Source organism: Lepidochelys kempii, chromosome 18, assembly GCF_965140285.1.
Source record: "Lepidochelys kempii isolate rLepKem1 chromosome 18, rLepKem1.hap1, whole genome shotgun sequence".
NCBI classification, from domain to species: Eukaryota; Metazoa; Chordata; order Testudines; family Cheloniidae; genus Lepidochelys; species Lepidochelys kempii.
In genome coordinates this window covers 14988942-15005358 of record NC_136397.1, presented here as the reverse complement: position 1 = coordinate 15005358, position 16417 = coordinate 14988942, and the positions used below count along the sequence as shown (strand labels likewise).

Below are 16417 nucleotides of genomic sequence, written 5' to 3'. Positions count from 1 at the left end.
AAGAGAAGAGCAACAGGACGTGTTGAAACTTGCTCAAGAACATCCCGTGTTCTATTTACCAGCAGGTCAAAAGGAGTACTAACAGCTGTGAAAGGGGAAAAAGGGAAGATCTGGCTACTGCCCTCTTTCCAATGGTGAATATTCATTATAGGACTTGAAAAAAGGTTTCAACTGGCTGCAGATCAGTAAGCAACTAAGTTGCAACCACTGGTTTAACCTTGGACCATGAAGAAACAACGGGAGCTGTTGTCTTTACAGCAGATGGGCACATTCTCAGGTAGGAGAGGAACATTTGCAGGGCCAGAATGAAATGTGGCTTCAAAGGCCTTAGGCTGTGTCTACACTAGCAAGTTTACAGTGGCACAGCTCTACCAATGCAGCTGTGCCGCTGTAAGATCGCTCCTGTAGCTGCTCTATGCAGCTAATAATAAAAGCACCTCCACAAACAGCAGTAGCTATGTCAGCGGGAGAGGCTCTCCTGCCAGCATAGCACTATGCACACTACCACGTATGCTGGCAAAACTTGTGTCGCTCAAAGTGTATGTTTTATTCACACCCCTGAGCGATACAAGTGGTAGTATAGACACGGCTCTAGTTAAGAAGGATGTTCAGTCTGCCATGAAAAATAAGAGCAAGGTAACCATTCCTCAACTGAAAAGTCAGTCATATACACGGAAGGTTTTCCTGGCTCCTTCAACGCCATTGCAAGAAATATTCCTCAGCACCTCTGGGGTTTGCAGACCCAGGTAAAACAGATGCTTTTTATTATAGAGTTTAACCATTCAGAGCCCTGAGAACATGGAGGAAAACAGACTTTTACTGTCTGTTGCTCTGGAGAAAGAGTATTTAATTTCCTTTTCCTTAGCCCATGGTCTCTAAGGCCATGGCTACACTACGAAAATACTCAGATTTTACAAAAGTCGATTTTTGGGAACAGATGGTATAAAGTCAAGTGCATGCGTCCACACTAAGCACATTAATTCAGCAGTGTGCGTCCACAGTACCGTGGCAAGAGTCGACATTCCGAGTGGTGCACTGTGGGTAGCCATCCCACAGTTCCCGCAGTCCCTGCTGCCCACTGGAATTCTGGGCTGAACTCCCAGTGCCTGAAGGGGCCAAAAATTTGCCACGGGTGGTTATGGGTAAATGTCATCAGTCAACCCTCCCTCCCTCCATGAAAGCAACAGCAGACATTTTGCGCCCTTTTCCCTGGATTGCCTGAGCAGATGCCATAGCATGGCAAGCATGGAGCCCGTTCAGCTCACCGCAGCACTTATGACCATTGTAAACACCTCGTGTATTATCATCCAGTTTATGCAGAACCAGTACCTGAAAAAAACAGGCAAGGAGGAGACGGCAGTGCGGTGATGAGGACATGAACACAGATTTCTCTAAAACTGCCGTCTCCAGCAATTTGGAGATCATGGTGTTACTGGGGCAGGCTCATGCCGTGGAATGCCGATTGTGGGCACAGGAAACAAGCAGAGTGGTGGGACCGCATAGTGTTGCAGGTTAGGGATGATTCCCAGTGGCTCCAAAACTTTTGCATGCATAAGTACACTTTCATGGAACTTTGTGACTTGCTTTCCACTGCCCTGAAGTGCAAGAATACCAAGATGAGAGCAGCCCTCACAGTTTACAAGCGAGTGGCAATAGCCCTGGGGAAGCTTGCAATGCCAGACAGCTACCGGTCAGTCGGGAATCAGTTTGGAGTGGGCAAATCTACTGTTGGGGCTGCTGTGATCCAAGTAGCCAACGCAATCACTGAGCTGCTGCTATCAAGAGTAATGACTCTGGGAAATGTGCAGGTCACAGTGAATGGATTTGCTACAATGGGATTCCCTAACTGTGGTGGGGAGATAGATAGAACGCATATCCCTGTCTTGGGACTGGATCACCTTGGCAGCCAGTACATAAACCGCAAGGGGTACTTTTCAATGATGCTGCAAGCACTGGTGGATCACAAGGCACGTTTCACCGACATCAACGTGGGCTGGCCTGGAAAGGTACATGACGCTCACATCTTCAGGAACTCTGGTCTGCTTGAACAGCTGCAAGAAGGAACTTACTTCCCAGACCAGAAAATAACTGTTGGGGATGTTGAAATGCCTATAGTTATCCTTGGGGACCCACCCTACCCCTTAATGCCCTGGCTCATGAAGCCGTACACAGGCACCCTGGACAGGAGTAAGGAGCTGTTCAACTATAGGCTGAGCAATCGCAGAATGGTGGTAGAGTGTGCATTTGGATGTTTAAAGGGTTGCTGGCGCAGTTTACTGACTCGCTCAGACCTCAGCAAAACCAGTATTCCCATTGTTATTGCTGCTTGCTGTGTGCTCCACAATCTCTGTGAGAGTAAGGGGGAGATGTTTATGGTGGGGTGGGAGGTTGAGGCAAATCGCGTGGCCGCTGAATACATGTAGCCAGACACCACGGCGGTTAGAAAAGCATAGCAGGAAGCGCTGCACATCAGAGAAGCTTTGAAAACCAGTTTCATGACTGGCTAGGGTACTATGTGACACTTCTGTTTGTTTCTCCTTGATGAAAACCTGCTCCCTTGGTTGCCTCTAAATTCCCTGTAAGCCACCCGCCCTCCCCCCTTCGATCACAGCTTGCTTGCAAAGGAAATAAAGTCACTATCATTTAAAAAATATCTATTCTTTATTAACTGATTATAAAAATAAGGAAATAACTCACAAGGTAGCCCAGGTGGGGTGTGGGAGGAGGGAAAGAAAAGGCCACTTTAAAACTTCTTGAATGACAGCCTTCTGTTGCTTGGGCTGTCCACTGGGGTGGAGTGGTTGGGTGCCCAGAGCCTCCCCCTGCGTTCTTGGGAGTCTGGATGAGGAGGCTATGGAACTTGGGGAGGAGGGAGGACGGTTAAACAGAGGCTGCAGCAGCAGTCTGTGATCCTGCTGCCGTTCATGAACCTCCACCAGACGCCAGATCATGTCCGTTTGATCCTGCAGTAGCCCCAGCGTTGCCTCATGCCTCCTCTGATCTTCCTGTCGCCACCTCTCCTCACGTTCATCAGCCACTTTCCTGTACTCTGCTATTGTGTCCCTACACACATTCTGTTGAGCTCTGTCAGTGCCAGACGACTGCATGAGCTCAGAGAACATTTCATCGCGCGTGCATTTTTTTTTGCCACCTTATCTGAGATAGCCTTTGGGACGGAGGAGGGAGGCTTAAAACATTTGCAGCTGCTGGAGAAAAAAAAGGGAGTGAAGTATTTAAAAAGATACATTTTACAGAACAATGGCTATACTCTTTCACAATGAACAACACTATTCACATTACATAGCACAAGTGATTTTGGTACAAGGTCGCATTTTGCATCTTATATTGAGTGCCTGCGGCTTTGGTGTTAGAGATCACACAAGCAGTGCCGGGCAACAGAATGCGGCTTGCAGACAGCCATGGAAGCCATAGTCTTTCGGCTTCTGCAACCTTCATAACAACAGCACCCTCCTCTCCCATACCAAGAAAAGCACGTTGAGTTGACCATTTAGTTGTGTGGTTTTCCTGTTAACGTGCAGCAGCAGAAACCAAACTAGCCCCCCCCATCCAATTCTCTGGGATGATTGCTTTACCCCTCACCCCACCGCGTGGCTGGTATCAGGGAAGATCCCTGCTAGCCAAACGCCAGCAGCTCAATGCTCCCCCTCCCCTCTGCGTGGCTAACTGTGAGGAGGATTTCTTTTCAGCCACAGGCAAACAGCCCAGTAGGAACGGCCACTTCTGAATGTCCCCTTAATTAAATTCCCCTATTTCAACCAGGTTACCATAAACAATATCACTCTCCTGAGTATAACACAGAGATAAAGAACGGATGTTTCTTGAATGCCAGCAAACACCGGGACCATACGCTGCCAGGCTGTGTCATGCAATGATACCAGATTACTTGCTAGTAGCATGGCGTGGTAAAGTGTACTACCATGGAGGATGGAATAAGGCTGCTCTCCCCAGAAACCTTCTGCAAAGGCTTTTAGAGTACCTCCAGGAGAGCTTCATGGAGATGTCCCTGGAGGATTTCCGCTCCCTCCCCAGACACATTAACAGACTTTTCCAGTAGCTGTACTGGCAACAAATGCATCCCAAGTCCTTAGGGCTACTTAATCATTAAAAAACCGCTTGCTTTTATAACATATATTATATTTTAAAAGGTACACTCACCAGAGGCCCCTTCACCGGCTTCGTTGGGTTGGGAGGGTATTTCAGTCAGGGTAATAAAAAGATCCTGGCTGTCGGGGAGAACGGTGTGCTGTGTGTTCTCCTCAAGCTCGTCCTCCTCCTCCTCCTCATCTTCCCCATCCGCAAAATCCTCAGGCATGGCGGAGAGTACCCCATCATCAGAGTCCACGGACAGGGGTGGGGTAGTGGTGGCGGCCCCCTACTAGAATTGCATGCAGCTCAGCGTAGAAGTGGCATATCTGGGGCTCTGTCCCGGAGCATCCGTCTGATTCTTTGGTTTTCTGGTACGCTTGTCTGAGCTCCTTAAGTTTCACGTGGCACTGTGTTGCGTCCCTGCTGTAGCCTCTGTCCCTCATGGCCTCGGAGATTTTTTGAAATGTTTTGGCATTTTGTCTTTTGGAAGGTAGTTCTGATAGCACGGATTCCTCTCCCCATACAGCGATCAGATCCAGTACCTCCCGTTCGGTCCACGCTGGAGCTCTTTTGCAATTCTGGGATTGCATGGTCACCTGTGCTGATGAGCTCTGCGTGGTCACCTCTGCTGATGAGCTCGCCACGCTGGCCAAACAGGAAATGAAATTCAAGCGTTCCCAGTGCTTTTCCTCTGTACCTGGCTAGTGCATCTGAGTTGAAAGTGCTGTCCAGAGCGGTCACAATGGTGCACTGTTGGATAGCTCCCGGAGGCCAATACCTTCGAATTGCGTCCACCCTAACCCTAATTCGAAACGGCGATGTCGATTTCAGCACTAATCCCCTCGTTGGGGAGGAGTACATAAATCGTTTTTAAGAGCCGTTTATGTCGAAAAAATGGCTTCATTGTGTGGACGGGTGCAGGGTTAATTCGATTTTACACTGCTAAATCCGACAAACTCGTAGCATAGACCCACATGTTTAATGAAATCTATTTGTTTTCCTGAAGAGATAAGCATCCGCCTGTGACTCTCCAAACTAGAAAAGAATCAACTAAGACCATATAGACACTACAGCAGTACAACTTTATCGCTGTAGACATTTCCTACATCAACGGAAGGGATTTTTCCATCAATGTAATTAAATCCATCTCTTCGAGAAGCAGTAGCTAGCTCAATAGAATTTTTCCATTCGTCTAGCCACATCTACACTTGGAGTTAGGTTGACCTAACCAAGACACTCAGGGTGTGAAATTTTTCATACTCCTGAGCAACATAGCTAGGTCAACCTAATTTCTGAGTGTAGACCAGGCCTAAGGAGTTTGGAGGTTTGAAACCAGGCTGGAGCTGCAGTCCTTGTCTATCACAGTGTGGCTAGCCTTAGCCCCATCTATCATTTATCAGCTGAGGCTTGTGATGCTAAGCATTAGGTGATCACTTGAAGATCATCTGGCCCTCTTAAAAGCCAGGAAATAGATCAGCTGAGTAAGAGTAGCAGAGAGTAGGTATGCTCGCACAGGACCCTCCTGATCAGGGGAAAGAACCAGTTCATGTGTGACTTCCAGATAGAAGGCTTATGGAATGTAATCTTGTAGAGTAGATAGGCAGAAAACCCAGGGTCAGAGGGAACGAACATGATTGAAATGCTGAAGTTGTTAAAAAACAGTTTTAGTCTGAAGAAATGAAATTGAAGTGCCAAAGAAAGGCACTGGAATCCTGTGGCTGGAGAGTATATTTCAGTGCACAGGCTGGCAAGATAGGCTGTATGCAGTGCTGAAGTTGCCTTTAATATGATTGCTACACCTGTGTCTCACTCTTAAGACATCAGACGGATCAGTGCATCCCAAGCTGTTGATCAAAGCTGAAGACTTTAGCATCCTAATAAGCAATAGCTCAATACCTGGGGGTAAGAGACTCTGCCAGCCACAGGACTGCAGAGAAGACCTCACATCCCAGGGTTAGGCAGTTTAAGCAATCTAATTAAAAAAACCACAACAGACTCTGAAATGGTGCAACATCATGGAATTCTAGAATTTGTAGATAAAAAAATACTGTTACAAAAACCAGGATTGTAAATAATGATCTGGCTCGCCCAGCATGCAGAGCTGGATAAAAAGACAAGATACAATCCCACCCGTTTCACTGCTTTGATCTTAAGTTTTTCCTGAAATCATTGCTATTGAGTAAGGGACTGCATCGCCAATAGGGCACATCCCTGTGGACATAGATGGGAAGACGGAATACAAGGCTACCTGCTATCTTTAAGTGTTTTTTTTTAAAAGCAAGTACGTATACGTTCCATTCCAATGTGAAACAAGATTTACTCCTCAGTTCCCCTGAGATGGTCAGCTGGGAAAAAAAATTACACTTCACGTGGAAGACTGATTTTATTTTTAAGAAACACTTGTTATTGAAGTGAGGCTCTGATTAACAGAGAATCCATCAATAGATTTTCTATCTTAAATGCTGTTCTGAAGGTGAATATGGGCCAGTAGTAAGTACTGTGTGGGTAATGGTTTAGCAACAGTAAATTAGAAGTAAATTAGAAATCAATTAGTAATGATTCTGTACTAATTTGTATAAACATAATATTTAAATATACTGTAAATGCTGGAAGGAGAAAATTAGTTAACACATTATTTCTATAATATACCTACACTACTCATCAATATATTACAATATATTCTACAACAGAACCATTCTTTTTGGAATTATAGAACACCCAGGAAGACTCAAAATGTGGAGAAATGTATGAACAATTTAAAATACTGAGCTATTGATCAAACTATTTAAAAAACAAACAAATAAACTAACAGCCATGTCAATCAGCAGTTCAAGGACATCTCCTAGCACATCATCAGCTTGGCCTGTCCCACAGAGCAAGAACACAAGGCGTCATACAGTAGTTAATATGGTCAGCTTTCAGTTTGTAGTCTATGAGAGGTGTAGTGCCCAATACAACTCAACTCCCCCTTACTCATGATTAGGCCCAATAAGTAGTGCTGTTAGTGACATTGTGGCTGTGGGGGTGTCACTTATGTATGTAAGGATGCCAATGGGACCACCCTAAGACTGCTCCTGACAGCAAATTTGCCAAATGAGGTGGAAGAACATCTCTTATAAGTCTCCCACATAAGAAGAGTCTTGCCACTCTGTCATGCAATAGAGCCCTAAACCATCTCTCTCGCCAGCAGAAGCAGGTTCAATAAAAGATCATACCTCACCTACCTTCTCTCTGGATAAAACATATCATTTAAAGCAATTGGGCAACAGAACTCCCCTTTTTGTTTCAATGTGTCTCCCCAAGAACAAAATGCCTTCCATACCAGTGGTCTTCCCTTGCTGGCATTTTGAGCCTACAAAACACTCGCACTTGTAGAAATCTTCAATAACTGCCTAGGACAGAGTTATCCATGGCTTATGTGAGCTCTCTCTGAGTGCGTACAATTAAAGCCATGTTTGCTCACTTCAAACTACTCCCTGCTAATCATCCCCCAAATGGCTTTGGGTAGATGCTGGTCTGTAAGAAGGGAATACAGGAACTCTGACTCCATCAGCAACTCTCCTACACAAAACAGAATCTTCACTCAGGGAGGAAAGATTGAGGTTCTCTCAACACAACGTCCTTATTTCTTCCATTATTTCTAAAATTTACCCAATTTGACCTGAGAAAAAGGGAGTAGATCTCATTTTTCTGAACTATGACTTTTAACAAATATGCACATATCTGCCAGAGTTTTTTCAATCACAAACTGTATTATTCTATACATCAGCATTCTCCCATTGCAAATTCCACCTTCACACTGATCTGCTCTGACTTGGGATATTATGCCATCACTCTGAAATCCAGGTCGAGGGTCTGTTTGACAGATGGGCTACGTGCAATGACAGTTTGGATAAGATCCTAAGTCCATCTCTTTTCAATGCAATTCTCATGTTAGGAGACTGAAATGAGGGGGGAGAAGAGGTGGTTTATTTGACAAACAAAATCTCAATTTCCATAAAACTGATAAATTATCTCTGTATTTATTACACACAATGAGACTGTTCTGTATTTTTGCAGAGTCTAAGCTTTTACAAGCACGTTTGCAATCATTTATTCCTCAAGGATGTCTGAAATATCTTCAAATATTCTCCAAGAATTCAGCCAGTTTTATCTGCCACTTGTGGCTATTATCAAAGACTGCTTACAGGAGGAGTATAAAGGGAGGAGAAGACATTTCCTTGTTCTATATCTTGTTAGTTTCTCTCTACACTTTGCACCAGACAGAATGCCACATGCAGAGCCACAGACACGCACAGATGCAACTGGGATCAATTGTAAGCACTGTGACAAAAGCAACATAATCAGGGTTTGCACAATTTACCAGATGTCAATTAGCCACAGAGGTAGATATGGAAGATGAGAAAGAGTACTTGTGGCACCTTAGAGACTAACCAATTTATTTGAGCATAAGCTTTCCTTTTCTTTTTGAGAATACAGACTAACACGGCTGTTATTCTGAAACCTATGGAAGATGAGAGTGGGGGACTCCAAGCAGCAAGGTCCAGGGATGGTACTGGATGAGAAGCCCAGTCTCCAATTGCTGGGGAGGTTATTAGGATTTTCACAACAATGCTGTCCCTAGATTCTGTCTGGAAGCTCCTATCCTCTCTAAGCTGCTAGAAGCCAGGAGTTTTCTGTCACTTTTCCCTGTTCCAGAGGCCTCCTGGCTGCAGTGAAATGGAAGGCTCTTCACTATCCTACCTCTTTTCCAGAATATCCTGGAGGCTGCAACTGTGGAAGTGAAGCAGGGATGGAGAAGGGAAAAGTTCTCCATTACTGTACTCTCCCCTTCCTATGCCTAAGTTTCACTCAGTCTCTCAATTCCAGCACCTGTCAAGCAACAGCAGCTTTAAATCAATATGGCCCTTGAATGTTGATCTGTTCCCCACAGGGTTTCTTAATAGGAATGAGGAAACTGTCTAGACTTGTTAATTTCAGGCTGCTACTATTTGGCAAAGCTTTGAGAAACTGCAGAGGCACTGAAGTGGTCTGCAGGCTCATGAAGACCACACTGTACTGGTTTATATAAGGAAGGTCATCTTCACAACCATAATTGCTAGAAACTTTGTTATGCAAAAACTTAATTTCCATATAAAGCAATGATTAAGCCCACACACTTGCACACGAAAAAGCTTCCTATTTGACACTGACAAGTAGGTTTGGTTTCTCCAAACATATGGTTATTAATCCAAGAGTTTGCATTTTTAGTGCTTTAACATCTCTAAAGCACTGACGTAAGCCTTAACATCTTGTAAGGTATGTAAAGTATTATCCCCATTTTGCACATGGAGAAGCCAGGGTACAGACTAGGTAAATGATTTGTTCAAAGCCACAAAGCAAGTGGCAGAGCTGGGATTAGAATACAGGAACTCTGGGCTCCCAGCCCCAGTTCACTAGACCATGCTGCTTCTACCCACATTCTGATTTAAAAGGTGCTTTGACGGTCTCTATAATCATCATACAGAAATATGTGGTGATCTAAGGACTATGAAGTGAAGCCAAATATCACTTCCTTTTTACATAATCCTTCAGATTTATGTGAATGATTAAAACTGTTTAGGTCAGGTTAATAAAAACAATTTAAATCCCAGAACAATATTAAAAAAAACAAAAAGCCTTTTAAACTCTTTATACAATGCACACTGTTCCCCTCCCTTTGAAACATCATTCATGGGAGAATAGTACCGAGTGATCTACAAAGGGCTGGTGGTTGTTACAAGGACAATTATCAAGGGGATTTAATGTCCTTTGAAGCCAAGAAAGAGCATCGCCACTTCAAATGTCATAACTTTCCTCTTTATAAGGCTGTCAAAGAACGATTCATCAGGAACACAGGGAAACTGGGGTACATCGGCCAGGAATACATCATTCCCTTGCAAACAGCCAGTTACACCAGCATTGGTTGTGGAGGATAAGGGGCCTCCTGAACTGCAAGTGTGGATCCTGCAATGCAACTGTTGCATGGAAATGAGACTAGGATGGAGAATTTAGAATGGTGGTGTAAAGTCCACACCCCAAGATCAGGCCAGAGACAGGCCCCAAATCCTTGCCTCTCAGGACTGTGAAACCACCTTCTAGTGCTCAATCACCAAGTACGATGGAAAGTTTATAGTTTTATACGCACATTTTTGGTCAAACATTTTGTAGAGTATTGATATAGACAAAATATAAAAGTTTCCACTGTCTCATCCACTCAGGCCAGTGGAGAAAGCAGCAACCAAATAAAAGAACAGATGGCAAACCTGTGTTACATAGCTGCAACTAACAAGTAGATGGGCTACCTTTGCTACCAGAGAAAATGAGAGAATATTTCCTCAAAGTCAGAGTCATGTAAATCTTTTAGAATTAACCCCATTTAAAACGTTTCATATTCCAGTTACATAAAGCTGCTAAAAATAAAGGTGGAAGAAATAAATAAAGTAAAAGGTATATAGTGTGTTTATTTTAATGGCAGGATATCATTTATACATGTACTACCAAATCTTGGAAGGATTTTACATGCTATCAACTAAGTCATTAGGACATCACAGATCAATGTTTGTCCGCAAAATTATTTATAGCAATCAGAGATGATTTTTACTTAATAGCCACAAAGTCTATTTAAGTCTATTTACTAGTCTATTTAAGTCTATTTACTAGCACAGGGACAGTAACTATCATAAAGGAAACCACAACTAATACTCCTCCCTCCTACTCCTTTAAAAAGGCTAGACAGTTGGTTCTTTGGTTTGGCTTATCTAATTTCTACAGCAAATATTGGACTTTGGCACACCTAACGCTGTGGCAAAGCTACAAATATTTGTCTAACTTAATCATTCACACTATATTTAGGGTGTGTGTGTCCGTGTCCCATTCCCCATTTTCCCCAGTAAATAGGACTTCAGCTGCATGTTAAAACGTGCGATAAAACCAAGATGGTTATGATGCAAGGGTGTTAGCTGGAAGTACTTGCATGCAGAGAGCAAATCTGAGTAGCTGAACATTTTCAGCCCCCACTACGCCTCCCCACTATACCAGAAAGCTATACCTTAAAAAAAAATTCAAATAAATCATGCAAACTAAAATTAGATTGAGTTATTTTGGAAAACCCCAGCGCAAGCTGCAAACATCTGAAAGACAGAGCCCATTTCTGCAACCCCAGTCACAGAAACAGTCCCATTAAAGTAAATGGACTACTGGCATCAAGATTACTCAAAGTGAGGAAGAGCTGCAGAGGTAGGCCTCTGTGATCCATTCACTGAACAATGTTTTCCACTCAAGCAGTGCTATAATTAAAATAAGAGATCCTGTCTGAAAAAAAGCAGGTTCTGGGGGATGAAGAGAAACATCTACAAGATTTTAACTAGATCATTTTTTTTAACCAAATCTTCAATAAAAATCCAGAATATTAAGAAGAAAAAGAAAAAGATATGTCAGCTCCCAAATTCTATCTTATGTGAGAAAAACATTGATCTAAAATTGCTTTTAGATAAGCAATAGATCTAAAAAAAGATTTTCTTCTTGTTGTCCACTGATTTAAATACATTCGCACACAGATCAACCCTAATGAGATTTATGCCCAGAGAAGCGCTCTTTAATTTTAGACGTTGGTCTCATTTTCTCTGAGTAGTGGCCTATTTTGGTTAATGACCGAGTAGACGACAGAATTTTTTCTGCTACAAAGCCCTCTCTTCCTCAGTACAGTAGCACTGTTGTAATCATGAGATTAAGTCTGCTTATTCATGTGTGAAATGGAGACTTGCTCCTCCCCTTATACTGTAGGCTGCCTACAGCAAACTGGGCCTGCATATTCTTCATAATATCGTAATGCCGAACAACAGTAATATTTCTCACTGCCTTTTATTGAGTTTACAAAATATGGTACCATAAATATTTGCATTTAACGTAACAAAACCTTACTATCAAAAGCAGAACCTTTGATCTTTGCTTTTAAGGTACATAATCAGTTTCCGCTATGACGCAATATAAAAGTGTGATTCAAATGGCAAATTTATACAAGGTTTCTTTTTGCAAAAAAAAAAAAAAAAAAGGGCAAATTATCAGGAGCCCAATATTCATGGTTCAAACGTAAATTCTTCCTGCAGCCAACCTACACAACAGTATACTCCATTTCTATATAACCTAATATCCAAGGATTGAAAAAAGTTTTGCAAGCATCCACTTATCAAGACTCCACACCCCTGTGAGGCAGAAAAGTATTGTGCACAGCTTATTGAAAACTACAGCACAATGGATGTGCCTAGATCCTATGTCGTGTTATTTGTAACTAGTTTATTGTACACGCACCTAAAGTACAATATACAGTAGGGTGAAGAGTGAGGTATAAGAACTTATATGGAATAGAAAGTAAAGCTGGGGTGCATTTTAGAAATCCTTAACAAAACAGATTTGATTTGCCCAAGATGTCAGTCTATGGCAGACCTGGAGTAATGCATACTCCCCTCTCCCATTCTTAAGTCTTTGCCAAAAGACCCCACTTCCTCCTGCTCCAGACCTTATTAACAAAACCTTTCACAAGACCATTGACAAGAATCTACAGACGTATCAGAGCAGGTAGACCACTATTCAGTGTCCCTTATTTCCTAGTTTCATGCCCTTTGCAGCACTGATTAAAAGCATTCCATATTTATATAGTGTTGACTCTCTCGGTAAGGATGTTATCTTGTATAATAAAACATAGTAAAATTAACAGTAATTAGGAACAGTTAGAAGCAGAAAATATTGTCTCAACACAGCTTTGCATACCAGCATAAATACAGCATTCAGGATCATGACTGGTAGTGAAGTCCATAAGGGAACATATCTAAAAATGCTCTCATTCTCATTGCAAAGAACTTCCTGGGGCACAGCAAACCTCAGAGCTCATGTCCACTAACTCGGGCTTGCACAACAGGACTAAAAATATAAGTGTAGATGTTTCTGCTTGGGCTCCGAGACCTACCTCCAGAGCTGGGTTTCAGAACTCCAACCCAAGCAAGATCTACACTGCTATTTTCAGCCCCACAGCACAAGCCCGTGTCAGATGACCCAAACTCAGACTCACTGCCCCAGGGTTTTGGTTTGGTTTTTTGCAGTATAGATGCATACTTAGTCTCAATATTGTAAAACAAAATTTACCCACAGAAAACACACACCTCAGCAATGCCCATCCCAACAAACAATTAAGAACACGGACAAAAGATCAAATCAGATAGGCTGAGTCAAATCCATTGTGCCCAAAACTGTCTTAAGTAGTATCCTAACACATACATGGTCATCATATGTGAACAATGAGCAAAAAAGCTTGTTTGTTTACCTTCAGTATGACACCACGTTCTGCACAGACTGTCTCAATGTTGCCACTCACCAAGGAGGAAACTGAAAAGTCTGTTACAAATATCAGCAAAATCTGCATGCAACATAAAACACAGTGCCACTGAAACCGTCACTGCTGTAGGAGGTGGTGACAAACTAGCTGCAAAGCACTCTGCACAACAGGATGCATGTGTAAGGATGGGAGAGCAGAATTTGCTATGAGTAGCAGGCACATCTATTCTAACAGAAAGTGCAATAGAAATGTATTTGAATATCTGCCCAGAACAAAGGATCTCAGCTTTTCAGATGTCTATACACACACACAGTAATCCATATGGAATACTACTTCAGAAAGAGAAAGGGCTAAGTGAATTTGGTATTTGAGCAATTCCAGAGTGTTTCAAAGTCTGAAGTTTGATCTACCACTAAACCCCTCTCCCTGGGTTAACAGGAATGTGTTATGAAACTACAAATTTCATTAGACTAAAATATTTATGATTCCATCATTGCTTTTATTTTTTTTTAAGTAGTCTAGTTCCTTTATTCTGTAGTTTTCCCTGGCAGAAAATACTACTATGAAGTATTGTGTCCCCACTTTTCTGTATTTATTTTACCAAATAGTGCAGCATTTTGCCAGGAAGTTGGCTGAACAGTTTATTTCACCCTGAAAAACTATGCAAGGAACCACAAAAGAGGCCTTAATCAACCACTGCCATTTCTCTAAAATTTTCCAACCACTGCAGCTCCACCGGTGACACCAACAGGGGAGTGCCTGTGTAAACAGAAAGAAAAGGAGTACTTGTGGCACCTTAGAGACTAACCAATTTATTTGAGCATGAGCTTTCGTGAGCTACAGCTCACTTCATCAGAACATCTGATGAAGTGAGCTGTAGCTCACGAAAGCTCATGCTCAAATAAATTGGTTAGTCTCTAAGGTGCCACAAGTACTCCTTTTCTTTTTGCGAATACAGACTAACACGGCTGTTCCTCTGAAACCTGTGTAAACAGAGGGCTCATTTGGTATAAACCTGCTCTGAATGAAGTTAGGCAATCCAGAGCTTGAAGTGCAGGAAGATGGTTGGAGCCGTTTTCACTAGCAATTCCACCACTGCAACAAGTGGAGTGAGAAATAGTGGGAAATTTTTGGAAAAAAATCCTAACACAGACACCCCCCTAGGTACTTTATCAAGAGCACATTAAATGGCTAAATGAGCTTGTGCTTTTTACCTGTTTCTATGTTAAGCATGAACACCAGTGTGCTGGACTTCTCTATAGCAAGGGTAGTCAATAGTGGGCCAAATCCAGACCATCAGATGCTTTTGAACGGACCAGGAAATCTTTTTGGTTATCATTATTATTGTTATTGCAGTGTGAAAAATGTTTCTCTGGAGTCTGGACCTTGGCTATACCTTGACCAAGAAATATAGACCTTGACAAAAAATAATTGACTACCCCTACTCTATGGCATGCAACATAATTTCTCACCCAGCGGTTCTCCAGAATGCATTTCCCTACCTTGCATCTCAGTCACTTGTCTGGCAGTTGCTAGACAATTTGCATAATATAGGTGTGAAATTTCCAGGACAAGGAGGAAAAAAACAGCTTTGTGCAGAAACACCACTGGCAACACTTTTACCAGAAGCAGTTTAAGTCGCTGGTTAAGAGATGATATACCTCTGAAAATATAGTCATTCAGTAAAACACATTCAAGGCCATGTCTACATTACCAGTGGTGGTTCATGCAAGTTACGTTGGCGTACGGCTCCCAAAGTCTGTGCATCATTTGGGCACATGCACGCATGGTTCCTTGCACTGGTGCTGCATGTACTCACCAGCAGCGTTTGAGAGCATGTAAAGTGCGGCACACCATAGGTATCACAGAATATCAGGGTTGGAAGGGACCTCAGGAGGTCATCTAGTCCAACCCCCTGAAAGGTATCCCAGTGTGCTGCACGCCACCATCTAATGCAGTGCCTTTTGGGAAACACTTGCAATGCATTGTGGGATAGAAATGACTGATCCAGGGATCTCTGGGAGCTAAGAGTCAAATTCCCAGCATGTAATTTCTCCATCCCATAATGTCATCCATATCCCATAATTTTGTGCCTTTTTTAAAAAAATCCCACAAACCCACGTGGCAATTTTGAGTCTCTCTCTCACAGAAGCATAGAGTCCACAGAGCTCTGCATTATTCTCATAAATATTACAAACATAGGATGCATGATTCTCCTGTATTCGCAGACCCGCAGGAAATACTGTAACAACGGGGGACATGGTTATTTCTTCAAGGACAGTTTGCTGAGGAACATCAAAATAATTCAAGACTGTTGGCGACATTCACGGAACAGCTACAGATGCGTCAAGCACCACTTCTGGGCTCAAGAAACAGGCGTTGACCGGTAGGACCACATGGTGATGCAGGTCTGGGACAACGAGCAGTGCATGCAGATCTTTTGGATGGCCACATTCCTAGATGTATGTGCCAAGCTCACCGCAGCTCTCCGGCATAGGGACACCAGTATGAGAGTTGTTTTGACTGTGGAGAAGCAAGTGGCGATCACACACTGGAAATCTGCAATGCTATATTGCTACTGGTAAGCAGGAAACCACTTTGGAGTTGGAAAATCCACACTGGCAGCCATTGTCATGACAGCATTAGGGCCATTAATCTTGTGCTACACAGGACTGTGAGCCTTGGCAACGTTCAGGAAATAATGGATGGATCTGCAGCAAAAGGATTCCCAAACTGCAGTGAGGCAACAGACAACATGCCTATAGAATCACAGTAATATAGGGCTGGAAGGGATCTTGAGATGTCACTAAGTCCCTACACAGTAGCCGGACCAATTAAACCTAGACCATCCCTGACAGGTGTTTGTCTAAACTGTTTTTAAAAACTTTCAATGATGGGAACCCTGCAACCTCCCTTGGAAGCCTATTTCAGGTTTAACTACCTCTGGAACATTCTTCCTAA

The 16417-nt window shown here is 42.9% G+C and overlaps 1 protein-coding gene across 13 annotated transcripts in view; it reads right to left on the bottom strand.

Annotated features, from left to right (window-relative positions):
• Positions 1–16417, bottom strand: part of RERE (arginine-glutamic acid dipeptide repeats) — a 402629-nt gene that overhangs the window by 287465 nt on the left and 98747 nt on the right. Inside the window, exon 1 of one of the 13 annotated variants that reach the window (XM_073316840.2) lies at positions 13445–13527. The exons of the other annotated variants lie outside the window; for them this stretch is intronic. The gene's annotated coding sequence lies outside the window, so the exon portion shown is untranslated. Of the gene's footprint in view, positions 1–13444; positions 13528–16417 lie in introns of those variants that run through there. 13 annotated transcript variants of the gene reach the window in all.